The 16435-nt window shown below is 40.6% G+C and overlaps 1 long non-coding RNA gene across 1 annotated transcript; it reads right to left on the reverse strand.

The window, feature by feature from the left end:
- Positions 1-4285: 4285 nt before the first annotated feature.
- On the reverse strand, positions 4286-15110 carry LOC115465282. The gene is made up of 3 exons (XR_003941383.1): positions 15015-15110; positions 5344-5349; positions 4286-4297 (listed from the first exon to the last, which is right to left on the reverse strand). It is a non-coding gene; the product is annotated as an uncharacterized LOC115465282 (long non-coding RNA).
- Positions 15111-16435: the final 1325 nt, after the last annotated feature.

The following is a 16435-nucleotide window of genomic DNA, read 5'->3' on the forward strand; positions in this document are numbered from 1 at the left end:
GTTTTTAACGTGGGGCGTTTTAGTTCTCCGCTTTTTTGGCGGATTTCTTCTCACACTTACTGCGAGTACCAGTGGGAGCAGTGAGAGCAGCCAGAGAGGAGCAGTGGTTGTCTCAGCCTGAGGGGAGAAGTAGCAGCAGAGCCTGGGAACAGCCCTGGTGGAGCAACCTGTAGAAGAAAAGTCTCTAAGTCTAGTAGGCTTTTTAAAACTTTCAAAATGCCTCTGGTTGTGGGGGGGGGGGGGATCATGAGAGAGATCACCATGGAGAGGGGGTAGGGGAATCATGAGACTGTTGCGTGGGTTGTGGGAGGGGGTGTCATGAAAAACTACTGTGTGGGATATAGGATGTATGGAGGGGGACATGAGAGAGACTACTGCATGTTTTGTTTTGTTTTTGTTTGTAACTGGGAACATGGAGGACGAAAGTGCACTAACCATTAGCCCATTCCTCTACTCTGTCTCTTCACCTCCTTCTCACTCACTTTCTGTGGATCTAGCATTTTTCTCTCTCACTATGACCCCCCTCCCTCCCACTCACCTTCTATGACTCCATCATGTATTTGTCTCTTTGCCTTTCTCCCTCCATCCAAACCACAAACTCTTGGCGGGTCTGGCATTTCTTTCTAACCCCCTTCCCCAGTCCAGCAAACTTGCAGGCCACCTCCCATCCCTCAGGCTTTCCTTTACACTAGTTTTCAGTTTCAATCATGAGCTAAATCTCGTAGCATTCATTGCCTGCAAGAGCTTTTGCTATATCTCGGCGCACAGAGTTCATGAATTGTTTGTTTTTGCTATTTTATGATGACGACAAATACTTTGAGTGGATGCTTTTATTTAATACAAGAGACTCCTGATGCAGGTCTAGTTGTCTGAAACACAGTTGTGTTGAGTCTAGATTTAATAAACAGTTTTAATCATCTGGAGCGTTGTCCACTGATTTTTGAGTCATCTTCTCTGTTCTTCCATATATTAAATACCTAAGCAGCATAAATACACAGAAGGTGAGTCTCTTTCAATTGAAAGAAAGCTCTGCAACGACGAGGCATAGGATGAGGTTGAAAGAGGATAGACTCAGAAGTAACCGAGGAAATACTTCTTCACAGAAAGGGTGGTGAATTCATGGAACGGCCTCCCAATGGAAGTGGTGGAGACAAAAACAATATCTGAATTCAAGAGAGTTTGGGACAAGTGCATAGGATCTCTAAGGGAGTGATAGGGAGAGTAGATAGCATGGAAGGGCAGACTGAATAGTCCATATCATCTTTATCTGCCTACATTTTTCTATGTTTCTATAGGCTTGGCATATGCACTGATTGTGAGCCCCCATGGGACAGATGACTATAGAGATGATACATGACATTGGTGACCATTCTTTTGTAACCCACATCTTAGCAGATAATTGGTCATTTTCAGTGTTTATCCCCACTGAAAATGCCCAGTTAGCGTCAAAAATAAAACTGGATATGTTGGGGGCATGATTGGTTAAGTCCTGATATTCAGAACTAAACCAACCAGTCTTAGAAGCCAAATAAGGCTGCATAAAAAGGCTTATCTTTGCCTGTTAAGCTAATGCTGGTTAAGAGTGACTATCAAATTAACCAATCATGCGCTAGCTGGTGTTGGAAAAACCCAGATATTCAATACTGGACATCGGAAATGACCCAGCAATGACTATCAGGGTTGAATATTGGCAGAGGGTAGTCAAAGTGCTGCCCACTGCCAGCTGAATACCGAGGGTATAGTGCCTTAATAACTGATACTTTCTATGGCGTAGTCCATTTTCAGTTTGATTCTGAGATGTAATGTATTTGGGATAGGAGGTAGTGTTCTATTGTAGATTAAAAACTGGTTAAAAGATAGAAAACAGAGAGTAGAGTTAAATGGTCAGCCTTTGTACTTACTGTTAAAATGCAGTAAGTGCGTAAATTTACCAAACTTTAGTAGAAGGGGCCCTAAATAAATTATCTGGTTCAGTCCTTACTCAGGAGGTTGTTGAAGAGATACCCATATCAGAATAATATTTATATTTATGTTTATGTATATCTTACCCTTTATCCAAGGCAACATATATAAAATACAATAGGATGATTAGGAGGAACTGTTAGTCATCATAATGAGCCCAGATGTAATAGGGCAAATTGGCAAACTAAACTGTGGCAAATTACCTGGTCTGGATACACAATATTGAAATAATTCAAACAAAAAATAACGACATCCAGTTACAAATTATGGGACCCTCTATGGGCGCTAGAATGGTACCAGCATATGCCAAGCTTATGTCAGAACTGGTGGAGATATTCCTAAATAGTTAGCACAACAAAACTTTCAAACATTACTGGGACATAAATATATTCATAATTTGGGATGAAGGAGAAGAGAACCTTAAACATTTCTATGACTCCTTTACATAAGTACATAAGTATTGCCATACTGGGAAAGACCAAAGGTCCATCAAGCCCAGCATCCTGTTTCCAACAGTGGCCAATCCAGGTCACAAATACCTGGCAAGATCCCAAAAAAGTACAAAACATTCTATACTGCTTATCCCAGAAATAGTGGATTTTCCCCAAGTCCATTTAATAATGGTCTATGGACTTTTCCTTTAGGAAGCCATCCAAACCTTTTTAAAACTCCGCTAAGCTAACCGCCTTTACCACATTCTCTGGCAACAAATTCCAGAGTTTAATTACACGTTGAGTGAAGGAAATTTTTCTCCGATTCATTTTAAATTTACATTGTAGCTTCATCACATGCCCCCTAGACCTAATATTTTTGGAAAGCGTAAACAAACGATTCACATCTACCTGTTCCACTCCACTCATTATTTTATAGACCTCTATCATATCTCCCCTCAGCTGCCTTTTCTCCAAGCTGAAGAGCCCTAGCTGCTTTAGCATTTCCTCATAGGGAAGTCGTCCCATCCCCTTTATCATTTTTGTCACTCTTATCTGCGCCTTTTCTAATTCCACTATATCTTTTTTGAGATACGGCGACCAGAATTGAACACAATATTCGAGGTGTGGTCGCACATGGTGCAATACAAAGGCATTATAACATCCTCATTTTTGTTTTCCATTCCTTTCCTATTAATACCTAACATCCTATTTGCTTTCTTAGCCGCAGCAGCACACTGAGCAGAAGGTTTCAACGTATCATCAACGACGACACCTAGATCCCTTTCTTGGTCTGTGACTCATAACGTGGAACCTTGCATGACGTAGCTATAATTCGTGTTCCTTTTTACCACATGCATCACTTTGCACTGGCTCACATTAAATGTCATCTGCCATTTAGACGCCCAGTCTCCCAGTGTCGTAAGGTCCTCTTGTAATTTTTCACAAGCCTCCAGCAATTTAACAAATTTGCATAACGTTGTGTTATCAGCAAATTTAATTAACTCACTAGTTAGTTCCATCTCCAGATCATTTATAAATATGTTAAAGAAGTAGCAGTCCCAGCACAGACCCCTGGGGAACTCCACTGTCTACCCTTCTCCATTGAGAATATTGACCACGTAAACACTACTCTCTGTTTTCTATCTTTTAACTAGTTCTTAATTCACAATATAACACTATCTCCTATCCCATGACTCTCCAGTTTCCTCTGGAGTCTTTCATGATGCACTTTGTCAAATGCCTTTTGAAAATCCAGATACACAATACCAACTGGCTTACCTTTATCCACATGTTTGTTCACTCCTTCAAAGAAATATAGTAGATTGGTGAGGCAAGATTTCCCTTCACTAAATTCATGTTGGCTTTGTCTCATTAATTCATACTTTTGAACATACTCTGTAATTTTGATCTTCTTAATAGTCTCTACCATTTTGCCTGGCACCAATATCAGGTTCATCGGTCTATAATTTCCTGGATGCTTGATTTTAAAGATTAATTACATATTACTAACATTTTTCTATTCTATCAGTACTCTGGAATGAATACCATCCTGTCTGGGTGATTTGCTACTCTTCAATTTGTCAAATTGTGCCATTATTTCTTCCAGGTTTACAGAGATTTCCTTCAGTTTCTCTGACTCATCAGCTTTAAATACCATTTCTGGCACTAGTATCTCTCCCAAATTTTTCTTGGTGAAGACCAAAACAAAGAATTTATTTAACCTCTCTGCTATGGCTTTGTCTTCCATGAGTGCCCCTTTTACCCCTCGGTCATCTAGTGGTCCAACTGGTTCTTTTGTCGGCTTTTTGCTTTTAATATACCTAAAAAAGGTTTTACTGTATGTTTTTTTTGTCTCCAACACAATCTTTTTTTTCAGTCTCTCTTTGCCTTCCTTATTAGCACTTCACATTTGACAAGCCATTCCTTAGGCTATTGGATCCTTCTTCCATTTTCTGAAGGATTTTCTTTTAGCTCCAATAGCTTCCTTCACCTCACTTTTTAACCATGCCAACTGTTGTTTGGCCTTCTTTCATCCTTTTTTAATACATGGAATATAACTGGCCTGGGCTTCCAGGATGGTATTTTTGAACAGCATCCATGCGTGATCTAAATTTTTGACATTTGCAGCTGCTCCTCTAATTTTGTTTTCATCATTCTTCTCATTTTATCATAGTCTTCTTGAAAGTTAAATGCTAATGTATTGGATTTCCTGTGTGCACTTATTCCAGAGCTGATATGAAATCTGATCATATTATGATCACTGCTATCAAACGGTACCAGATTTTGCTCTTCACTAAGGACTAGGTCTAGAATTTTCCCTCCTCTTGTCGGCTTCTGTATTCGCTGCTCCATAATGCAGTCCTTGATTTCGTCAAGGAATTTTACCTCTCTAGCATGTCCTGATGTTACATTTACCCAGTCAATATCAGGGTAATTGAAATCACACATTATTATTGTATTCCCCAGTTTCCTCCCAATAACATTTCTACATCAGTCTGTTCATCCTGGCTAGGTGGATGGTAGTACAATCCTATTACTATCCTTTTCCTCTTAATTTCAATCCATGGAGATCCCAAGATGTGTTTTGTGTCCTGCAAAATTTTTAGTCTGTTTTATTCAAGACCCTCCTTAGCCACCTCTACACTAATTCAATCCACCCTATCACTATGATATAATTTGTACCCTGATATGATAGTGTACTACTGGTTATCCTTCTTCAACCAGGTCTCAGAGATGCCTATTATATTAATTTTTTATTTAGTGCAATATATTCTAACTCTCCCATCTTATTTCTTAGGCTTTGGGCATTTGCATATAGACATTTCAAATTGTTTGTTGTTCCTATTTATATCTTGCTCAGCAGCTAGTGATAATTTGCAATCCTGAAAATCTGTCTGCTTTTTATTTAAAGACACCTGAGGCTTATTTTCAAAGCACTTAGACTTACAAAGTTCTATAGGTTACTATAGAACTTTGCAAGTCCAATTGCCTTGAAAATGAGCCTTCACTGGTCTACTATGGTCTCTATTGCAACCTCTCTATTGGGATGCTCTATCGTCCCTGTTTTGGTGATATCTTTGAAAGATACCTTGTTCCGAACCATGAACTTTTGAATAACTGTTGGCCTTACCCCAGTTTCTAGTTTAAATCTGCTCTGTCTCTTTTTTAAATGCTGATGCCAGCAGCCTGGTCCCACCTGGTTTTGATTTATTTATTACCTGCAGGACAGGAAATTTTGTGTTTCACATGACGCGACATGCATGGTGTAAATAAATCAGACGAATTGAATTGCATCACTGGAATCCCTCTTAGGTGTATTGTTTAATATTTTCTTGTTCCCGTGATGTAGTTTCCTAATAGGTCTTGATAGTAGTTTTCATATCTATGCAGATGATACTCAATTTCTGTTGCAAATTGATAAGATAGCTGCTGCTTTTTATAGATTGTGCTTTTACTTGAATGTGATTAGTCAATGGCTTAAGGGCAATCACCCAAAGCTTAGTATATCAAAGACTCAAATGTTGAACTTATCTGATTATTCTTCCACTGATGTTCCACAATTTTTCACTATTGAAAATGTAAAAATACCAATTGTTGATAAGATGTGTAATTTAGGAATGATACTTGATTCAGGTACAACAATGAAACATCAAGTAGTCAAGACAATTGGCTTTGTGTTTTCAAGCTTGTGAGATGTTTCTGAGATTTTTTTTAATCCGTCCAACTTTTGGTTAGTCATTCAATTTGTTCTTTTTCTCTGTTTAGACTATTATAATAGCCTATTAATAGGGTTACCTAAACATTACCTTAAAGCTTTAAAATCTGCTCAAAATGCTGCTGCAAAGATTTTAACAGGAATTTCTTAGTATACTCACATCACCCCTATTCTGAAATCTCTTCATTGTCTGCCAGTTGAGCAAAGAATTAAATTTAATGTACTTTGCTTCATTTTCAAAACACTAAACTATGCAATTTCTCCAATAATTGCTGATAACTTAGGGGATCTCTTACTAAGTCGCGGTAGCATTCTTAGCTCATGGTAGAAATCAACTGGCGGTAAATGCCGAGATGCCCATAGGAATATAATGGGTGTCTTCGCATTTACTTTCAGCTAATTTCTACTGCGAGCTAAAAACGCTACTGTAGCTTAGTAAAATCACTTTAATAGATGCTCTATACACTTCCAATTTAATAGTATGAAAGGAAGGAATTTCCAGCAAACTACTATCAGCAAAGCGGAAGGCTCTTGCAGGCTGCTAGATCCACAAGGGGCTCTTTTATTATTATTATTTATAGAATTTATAGCCCACATTTTCCCACCCGCGGGCAGGCCCAATGTGGCTTACATCAGTTTAAAAAGGCATACATCAATCTGGCAGAAACAATCAAGTACATGGAAGTAGGAGTGTTCAGTCAGTAATTACAGAGAAGGGGAAGGGGTAAGAAAGTGGAGGATGTGTGGGATATAAATGCTATAAATAATAAAAATAATAATAAAAGAGCCCCTTATGGATCTATCAGCATGCAAGAGCCTTCTGCTTTGCTGATAGCAGTTTGCTGGAAGTTCCTTCCTTTCATACTATTAAATTGGAAGTGTATAGAGCATCTATTAAAGTGATTGGTCCTAAGTTATGGAATGCTTTACCAATGAACATCCATACAATGACAACCTTGAAATCATTTAAGAAAGAACTTAAAACCATCTTGTTTATGCAATCGTATGGTATGGTGGAACGATGCTCAGATTTGTGGAGCAACTGCTGATTGGGGAGAGAGAATAAGCTTACAGCTTTTGTTTTAATATGTTATTTTTATTTTAGTTCAGATGTTTTTAATTTTATTGAAAGTTGTTTGTGAAAGTATTATAGGTAAATTATGTTTATGCATGTTTTATTATAACCCGACAAGGATTTTAGAGTCAGCAGGATATAAATCTGGAAAATAAATAAATGACTGTACGCTAACTGATTAGTGCATGAGCGCTCATCACCTGTTACTGTTACATGGATCTTATATTCCGCAAATACCATATACTGGTTCATTGCAAATAACAATAAAAAAGAAGACTGGAAATTACAAAAACTACAATAAATAGTTTAACAGCATAATATAACTCTATAAAATCCATAAAATTAGAGGCCTAATTATCAACAGCTACATATTTAGACAAAAGAAAGTTTTCAATGATTTTCAAAATAACCCATAGTGAGTAAGTGTACAGATTTCTAATGGTGAAGAATTCCATATCAATGCCGCTTGATATTGAATAGAAGAATCAAAAACTCTTTTTATCTGACTCACAGAAGGAAAGCATAGCATAAACTGGTTTCGAGTTCTACTTGCAACAGGATCATGTAACAGAATAGCCAAATTACAAAGGTATAGTGGTGACATTCCATATATGACCTTAAAAATCATTGTGCACAATTTAAATTTCGCTCTAGCCACCTCCAAAATGGATTGTGGAAAGTGCTCATGTGCTAAGGGGTCCTTTTAAAAAGCTGTGGTAAAAAGCGGCCTGCGGTAGTATGGATGCGTGAAATTGGCGCACACTGGGACATTTACCACGGCTGGGAAAAAGGGCTTTTTTAAATGGGGGCAGTAAATGGCTGTGTGGTAAAATCAAAAGTAGCACACAGCTATTCACTGCCTGAGCCCTTACCGCCACCCATTGACCTAGCGGTACTCGCTACTCTTGCGATAATCAGGCAGCATGTACCAATGTGGTCACACTGCCAATTACAGCCGGGAATGTCCCGTGGTAGAAAATAGAAAATTATTTTCTACGTGGGAAACAGCATGCTCCAACTTCAGAATTAACGCTGGGCACTCGTGCTACCAGGGCCGGTCTTAAGGCGAGGCGACCGAGGCGGCCGCATAGGGCCTTGCACTCAGGGGGGCCCCGCGTGGCGTGCCTGAGGTCGCCCCGCCCCAACCGCCCGAGCTCCAGTCCTCCCTCCCTCCCTCCCTCCGAACAGTGCGCGATGGTGGCGTGGTGGGGGCAGATGTCAGCGGGTGGGGGGTACTGCGCTCCCGCTGCTCCCACCCTGTCCTGCGCATCACTGTACTGTTCAAACAAGTTTCTCTTCCGTACCGTGGACTCTTAGAACCAAATTATTTAAAACCAGAGTCAAACACTCAACATCTAACGTTACTACTGTAACCAAGCAACTACCACCTAGTCATTCCCTTTTCAGACGTTTCCTTGCTAAGTTTAATTGGCGCAGATGTCGTCAATCACAAACTCGCAGCCAATGAGTTGTGGTATCGGGTGAACATCGGAGGCAGGGTCGGGCTGAGTTTGTGTTTGCGGTATGCTGCTGGCCTCTCGAGAGAGCATGGGATTAGAGTTGGGTCTCTTCTTCCGCACTTTGGTACGTGTTGGCGGCTTGCCGTAGGGGAGCAGGGCGGGGTCGGGTAGTACTGTCCTTAAACGGCAGTTATTTCTGGATAGTGTATAGAGAACAGCGTACACAACAGTGTGGTTCTCATCAGTGGGTATTAGAAGTTATAGCTAGGCTGTTGTCTGCTCTCTGTACCACCCCTACTTCGTTTTTATTAAGAAGGTGAGCTCGAAATCTCGCAGTATACTGGATTAAAAATAGCCGAAAGTCTTTCTACAGAAATCTAAACCCAAACATGTATCTGGTATAGAAGCCAGTTCTGTTGGTGCAGTGGGTATTGAGCGAGTGCCTTCATTGTGTGTAGGGACGGGAGAAGTAATTTGTATTCTGTTTGGTACCTCCAGTCGTTTTGAAATGTTGGCACCTAAGATACTTGCCATGTTGAGCATGTGATGCAAGTATCCTATCCCCTTTAACAAGCACAGTCTTCTACTAAAAAGTAGTGACTTGGTTTATAGTGTGGCACCCACCCTTACATAATTGTCAGCCTGATGACCCTGAGATTCCTTGATTATGCTTTTCCTGTATGTTTTCAACTAGTAAAATATTCATTGATATTAAATGTATTAAGTTTTAGGAGAAAGATGATGGATTTGCAGTGCAAAGTTTGATTTTGAAATGCTCTCCAAAAGATAGCTACTTGATTGAAAAGGGTTGTAAGCTTTGTGCATCGTGTTCCAGTGAATTGATGTTCTAGTGCTCACTGTAGTGTTTTAAGATGTTTTCCTTTTCTTTGTGTGATTCGTAGAAATGACTGCTTATGGTATGGTAGAATTGCTCTATAGGTCCTGAGTGTTTTGTATTCTCGGCATACCTAGTACTGGATTTTGGAGGGGGGTGTTAAAAAATGACCGGGAGGGAGGGGAACCTTGGAGCTGGGAGGGAGGGAGGCCTTGGAGCTGGGGGCCCTAAGGGAGAAGCCCTGGAGCTGGGGGCCTTGGAGCTCAGAGGGAGGGGTGGCCGGCCCTGGAGCTAGGGTGGGGGTGGAGCTAGGATGGGGCGGAGTTAGGATGGGGCAGGACTAGGGTGGGGCCCCATCAAATTGGTCTGCATAGGGCCCCGCTCTTGCTAAGACCGGCCCTGCGTGCTACCCTGGGGGTAGTGCCGAATTGGCGCATGTTACTCACGCATTAGCCCTACTGCTTCTTCCTAATAGGACCCCTAAGTGTTGTTAATGGCTGTACAGTAATGGCAACATTAGTATGTGGCTATTAATTGAGAAAACAGAAAATCTACCATTTTCTGGCAGCGAGAAAAATGGCCTTTGCATGCAGGAAAAACCTATGCCAGGGTGTGCTGACCATCTTTCCCCCCAGCTTAATAAGAGGACTCCTAAACTTCATAGATGCATTATTCTAAAGCAGTTTTAAAGCTGTTTACCTAGGCCTTTGGCTTTGGACATGTATTTCAGTCTGGGCCCTGTTTACTAAGCCACGCTATTGGTGCGACACTTTTTAGCATGTGCTAACGATAGAGATACCCATTATATTCCTATGGGTGTCTCTAGCATTAGCATACACTAATTTTTAGCACACGCTAAAAAGTGCGTGCACCTACAGTGTGGCATAGTAAACAACACCCTAAGGACCCTGTTTACTAAGCTGCATTATAGGTGCATTAGCGTTTTAAACACGCATTAACCATGTGCATGCGTTAACCATGCACGCACCTACAATATCCCTATTGGCACCTACACAGCGCACGCGCTAATTGTAGGTGTGTTAAAAATGCTAATGCCTTAGTAAACAGGGCCTTAAGGGGTCCTTTTACTAAGGTGAGCTGAAAAATGGCTTGCGGTAGTGTAGATGTGGGTTTTGGGTGCGTGTCAATACATTTTTCAGCTCGCCTGTAAAAAAAGACCTTTTTAAAATTTTTGCAGAAAACGAATGTGCAGCAAAATCAAAATTGCCACGTGTCCATTTTGGGTCTGCGACCTTACCGCCAGCCATTGACCTAGCGGTAAAGTCTCACATGGTAACCGGGCAGTAATGACCTACGTATGCCAAATGCCGCATCAGAAAATACAAAAATCTTTTTGGCCGCGCGTATTGGACACATGGCAAAAATGAAATTACTGCAAGAGCCACATGGTAGCCATGCGGTAACTCCATTTTGGCATGCATTGGACACACGTAGACACTTACGTGGCTTAGTAAAAGGGTATACCACATATATCAGTGGAGTACTAACGGGAAATTGAAGTCAATTGCATACACATTTAAGATCTTGGATTTATTTCATGCTCAGTGGAGCATAATACATAAAACTGAGTCAGTAAGAATGCCAGTGAAACTATAAGCAAAAAATTAATATTATCTTTGTGAATTTATTTATACTTCTATCTATCTAATCTTTATGTCTATATGTTGACATATAGATGCAGATATATAGGAAAATGTCAACATAAAAGGACTATTCTAGCCCAGTTTTCCCATTTGTATGTCTGCTGCCTTTATCATACTTTTATTAATCTTGTTGTCGTAGATATATAACCAGGGGTTCACATATTTTTTCACATAAGGATAGACATTGTTGAATCTTTCTGTTGAATAAATACTCAAAATGTACCCTTTTGTCCAAGTTATTTATTAAAATTCTCTCTCTCACACACACATTAGGGTTTAGATTAGTATTTAACCATGATCCAAGTACTACAGTATATATATATATATATATATATATATATATATATATATATATATATATATATATATATATATATTTCTCGGATCACGGCAGGGGCGTAGCTAGACTACAGATTTTGGGTGGGCCTAGACAAGAAGTGGATGGGCACCAAGTGCTTATCCCCCCCCCCCCCCCCACCAAGCACCACCAAAAAAATATCTCAGCTGGTGGGAAAATGCTTCTTTCCACCTTGGCAGTCTGCAGCAGGCATGCTCTGAAAACTGAGAATGCACAGGTGCCGGTATCGTGGAGAGTAGTGTTTTTGTTACCATCAGGGGGAAGTCTTCAGCTGGCTGAGCTTGGGATCCCCACCAGCTACCACTAAACGTGTGCTACTGTTGGGTGGGCCTGAGCCCTAAGTAGGTGGGCCCCAGCCCATCCAGGCCCACCTGTGGCTACGCCACTGGATCATGGTGCTGAGAAAATGTTTGTGAACCACCTAGGATGGTCTACTTAGTACATTTTAGACTCAAAATATGGTTAGATCCTAATTTAAACCCTGATACGAGAGAAACATAAACCATTGAATAAGTAACTCAGATTCCTTGTCTACATCTGTGCCTTGGTCCAATCATTTCTTGATAACCTGCACATTAACAGTTTTTCCGCAGAGTCATACCACTGTTTTATCTCAGGCAATACACTTGAGGAGAGCTACTCAGTTTTTCACCTTCAACCCTGTCCTCTGCTCTCTGCCCTCTCGTTTTCACCTTCATCCCAGATAACTTTACCTCACTCCCACTTGATTCACAGATTCAATGCTGGGATGTTTCAATCACAGCTGTTCTGAATACCTTTTCTCCCATTTCTGAACATCACGTTCCTCAGCATTCCTCAGCTCTCTGGTATCACCAGGACCTGCACTTTCTTAAGCGTCGCCTCTGTAGAATTGAAAGCTTATGGACTAAATTGCACTCATCCTATGCCATCATACAGTACAAGCTTGAATTCTGCACATATAATTTCCATCTCAAGAAAGCCAAGAAAGAATCAGCTTATCTTGTCCTCTCAGAACCTCATGAAACAACTATTCCAGATCATGTCTCAGCACATAAATCAATCTGGCTCTGGAAGGCTGCTTCTATGCCATCAGCTAATGTTTTAGTTCAGTTTTTTTCTAACTAAATTAACTGCCTTACACAATTTCCTTCTGTCCCTTAAACTTGGTATTAATGTACCCTCAAACACAACTGTAGCTCAAGATCTGCAACACAATTCTCTCTCCTCTACTTGGTCAGCATTTTTACTTCCTTCTCTTACTGAATTAATTAAAGCCTTATCTATAAAACCCACCTTTTCTTCACTTGAAGGTTTACTTCCCCTGGCTCTCTGTTTAGCTTATAATAGTCTTTCTATCAGTTTTGTCCCTTCCACATGCTATTGTTCGACCTTTGATTTAAAAAAAAAAAAAGCACTTTAAATGTCACCATTCCTTCTAATTATTACCATTTCCAATCTTTATTTTTTGTTAAAACTTACTGAGAAAATAATTCATTCCCAGCGGCTTTACTTGTTGAACAAACCAGGGTACTCCATCCATGCCAAGCAGGCTTTCAAAGTCACCACAGTGCTGAAACAGAGATATATATTTTTGAGTGATTTTCACTCAAGCCTTGGCAATGGTAAAATTATCTTTGTAGTCTCATCAGACCTCTTGGTGGCCTCTGATCTGGTTGAGCATTCATTATTGCTTGTCTGTCTCAGCTCCATTGGCCTTCCAGATACAGTGTTATTTTCATCGTTCCTATCAGATAGTTCATTCTCAGTTCTTACAGGTTTATGTTCTTCTCTCAGTTTTCCTCTTTCTTGTGGAGTTCCCCATGGTTCCGTCCTATCTCCCTTTCTTTTTAACATCTTTATCAACCCACTAGCTGAGCTTGTTCAATCATTTAACATTACAGCCTTTTTCTATGCAGATGATATTTTCCTTATATTCCCAACATCTCTCCTGAAGATCGATCTTTGACCACTTCAGGATTGCCTATATGCTCTTTCTTCTTGGTTAACTTCTCATAACTGAATGCAGAAAAAAACAGTGGTCTGTTAGGTTACTGGTTTATTATTTCAACCAAACGTTAAGCCAATACTTTTTGGTCTCCCTCTCCCCAGCATTCTTGTTCAAATATTTAGGCATTTGTTTCAACTCTACACTATCCTTTAAAAGTCAGATTTCCAACATAGTCAAATCTAGCTTTATGACTATACATACTCTTTGGTATTTAAATGACTTTCTAGATTTCTCTGCATTTCATACAGCTGTCATATAGTATTGTTTTCTCACTGTAACTCTGTTTATGCTGGTCTACTAGTTTCTCAAATGAAATGTCTCCAAATTATTCAGAACACAGCTGCCAGATTACTTTTTAGAGCTAGAAAATCTTGCCATATCACCCCACTCCACATCTCAACTCCACTGGCTTCCAATTCATTACAGAATTCACTTTGAAATCGTATTTTTGTCATAGGAAGACTTTTATTTTGGACAGCCTTCATATCTGGGCTCCTAAACTATTCCTTACATACCCTCCCGACTACTTCTTTCACTCGACTCTAACCATTTATTCCTCCCAAGTTCCAAAATGGCTAATTATGTGCCAGTCATTAAAGCGCCTTCTTCCTTTCAACACAATTATGGAACAACCTCCCTCCTTACATCTATAATGAGTTGTCCTTACATAAATTTAAAACACATTTGTTTACTTTAGCTTTTATTTCTACATCTTAATGTATATTCTGCCTTAGGATTGATTGACATGGATGGCCAGTTTCCACCACACAGAATTACATATATTGATGCAATAAAACTGATTCATAATGTGTTTTAGTTAGTAAGCATTTTGATATTGTTGCCACATGGTGTGCACTCCTGTACTCTTTGTGGTGTGATAGTAATGGCAGGTGGGGAAATTGTAGGGGAGGCAGAGAGGAGAGGGGTTCAGGCAGTGGCGTAGCGAGGGTGGCTGCCACCCGGGCCGGTTTGCCACTGCGCACCCCTCCCCCGGGTGCAGCATGACACCCCCCTCGGCGCATCAAGCCCCCCCGATTGCATTCTTGCCTGCCGTGTGCACGCCGCTGGGAGGGTGTCGGTTCCACTGGTTCCCTGCTCCCTCTGCCCCGGAACAGGAAGTAACCTGTTCTGGGGCAGAGGAAGCAGGGGACCAGTGGAGCTGACACCCCCCCCCCCCAGCGACGTGCACCCGGGACGTACCGCCCCCACCACCCCGCCCTTGCTACACCACTGGGTTCAGGGAGAGGAGGCTCTCCTCTTTCTGGCCTGGGCTCTAGCATGGCTGACATCAATCCTGACCCTTGCTGTACAGCTGGTGGGGATCCCCAAGCATCCCCAGTTGTGGAATTCATCCAAAGACGGCCAGAACTCCCTTCTCCCAAGCTCTACAGTCTACGACAGCATACTTGAACCACCGTCAACTAAATGTGCATGGGGTGCGGAATCAGTGGCTTAGGGACGATGCTGCTGCCTGTCAAGCTTAGTAAAAGGGAATTCTGTCCACCTTCAGAGAAAGTGTACTTTATATTTTAAGGCGGGGGTAGGGTGGGGCAGACAACATTTTGTGCCTACCCACTTTGGGCTCAGGCTCACCCAAAATTGGCTGTCTGGCTATGCCACTGCGTTTTAGAACCTGGTACTGTCTTTTCACAGACAAAGTCGTTGGTCTTTGAGTCCTAGGAGTTAATGCCACTATGATATAGTAAGATTCTGAGGATGTTTCTGTAGAAGTTAGTGCACAATATTTTGCTCTGTGTTAACCATTTCTGTGTTGGCCCCAAATCTGCCTGAAGCTGCAGAAAGCATAGTTTGCAGGTGGACTTTGGGGACCTATCCCCAGTTTCTGGCCTGGACCTCTTTTCCTGGCTCCAGCATGTCTAACACTGGTCTTCCAGTTTCTTTTGAATCACCAGTAATAAAAAGTAAACACTGATAGCAGTTTGGATTTTTTTTTAAAATCCATTCATATTTAAGTTTTCTTCTCGGGTAGCATATTAGCTCTATTCTTCTGATTTTCTCTTAAATATTTGCTGGCTAAAGGAGAAAGCTGCCTTAAATTAAGCCACATCATGTTTTAAAAGTTTGGTATCAAGTTAACATTAACTATGTAATGCTTCTAAATGCCTTGGTTGGTTTACACACTTTTGTAGCAATTTCAAAAATATTTACTTGATAGTTTAGACTGAATGAAAACAGTTGGATTAATGGTTTGGATGATGGAGGTTTTTTTTTTCCAATCAGCAACATGGAATTTATAGAGTTACGCTGAGTGCTCTAAGACAACAAGTAATTTTAAAATAAAGTACAGTATATATGTACATGCAAGTACGGTAGTCTAAATTTGTTATATCCCCAACCTATTTGAAGCGGAATTCTGATGCTCGTGATTTTAAGACATAAAACTTAACTAGGCATGTAATACAGGGGAAAATATTAGCAACTTTTCCTGGTATGTTAGTTATGTGTGTTCTGGCTCCGTAAAGCAGCAGACTGTTGGTGTTCAGTCAAGTAAAATATGCAACACGTATTCCCAGATTGCACTATTGATATGACCCATGAAAGGCCTCAGTTCCATCTCTCGTTTGTATTGTACGTGTTTTTATCATTCTTTCTCAGAGCAGCTGTACAGGTCTCACGGAGACCATTAGCATGCTTTTGCTTATTTAATTCACTAACTGCTAAAGTGCATGCTACTTTGTGTGGCAGTAGTACAACTTGAAACAGAGAAAGATTTGGTTTCATGTACTTGAACTCAAGTGTCACAAATATTTCAGTGATGAATCAATCCTGAAAAGGAGGCTTGGTAAGGTAGAGAGTGTTTACAGAAGAGGTTTCATCACTAATAGTAAAACATGTCTTATTGTTAGTTCACGGGGTGCTGGTATTTTGCTCTTTGAAAGGGATTTTCTTTTTTTAACAAACCAGCAACTTCAAGCCTACTG

This window comes from Microcaecilia unicolor, chromosome 3 (genome assembly GCF_901765095.1).
Source record: "Microcaecilia unicolor chromosome 3, aMicUni1.1, whole genome shotgun sequence".
NCBI lineage: Eukaryota > Metazoa > Chordata > Amphibia > Gymnophiona > Siphonopidae > Microcaecilia > Microcaecilia unicolor.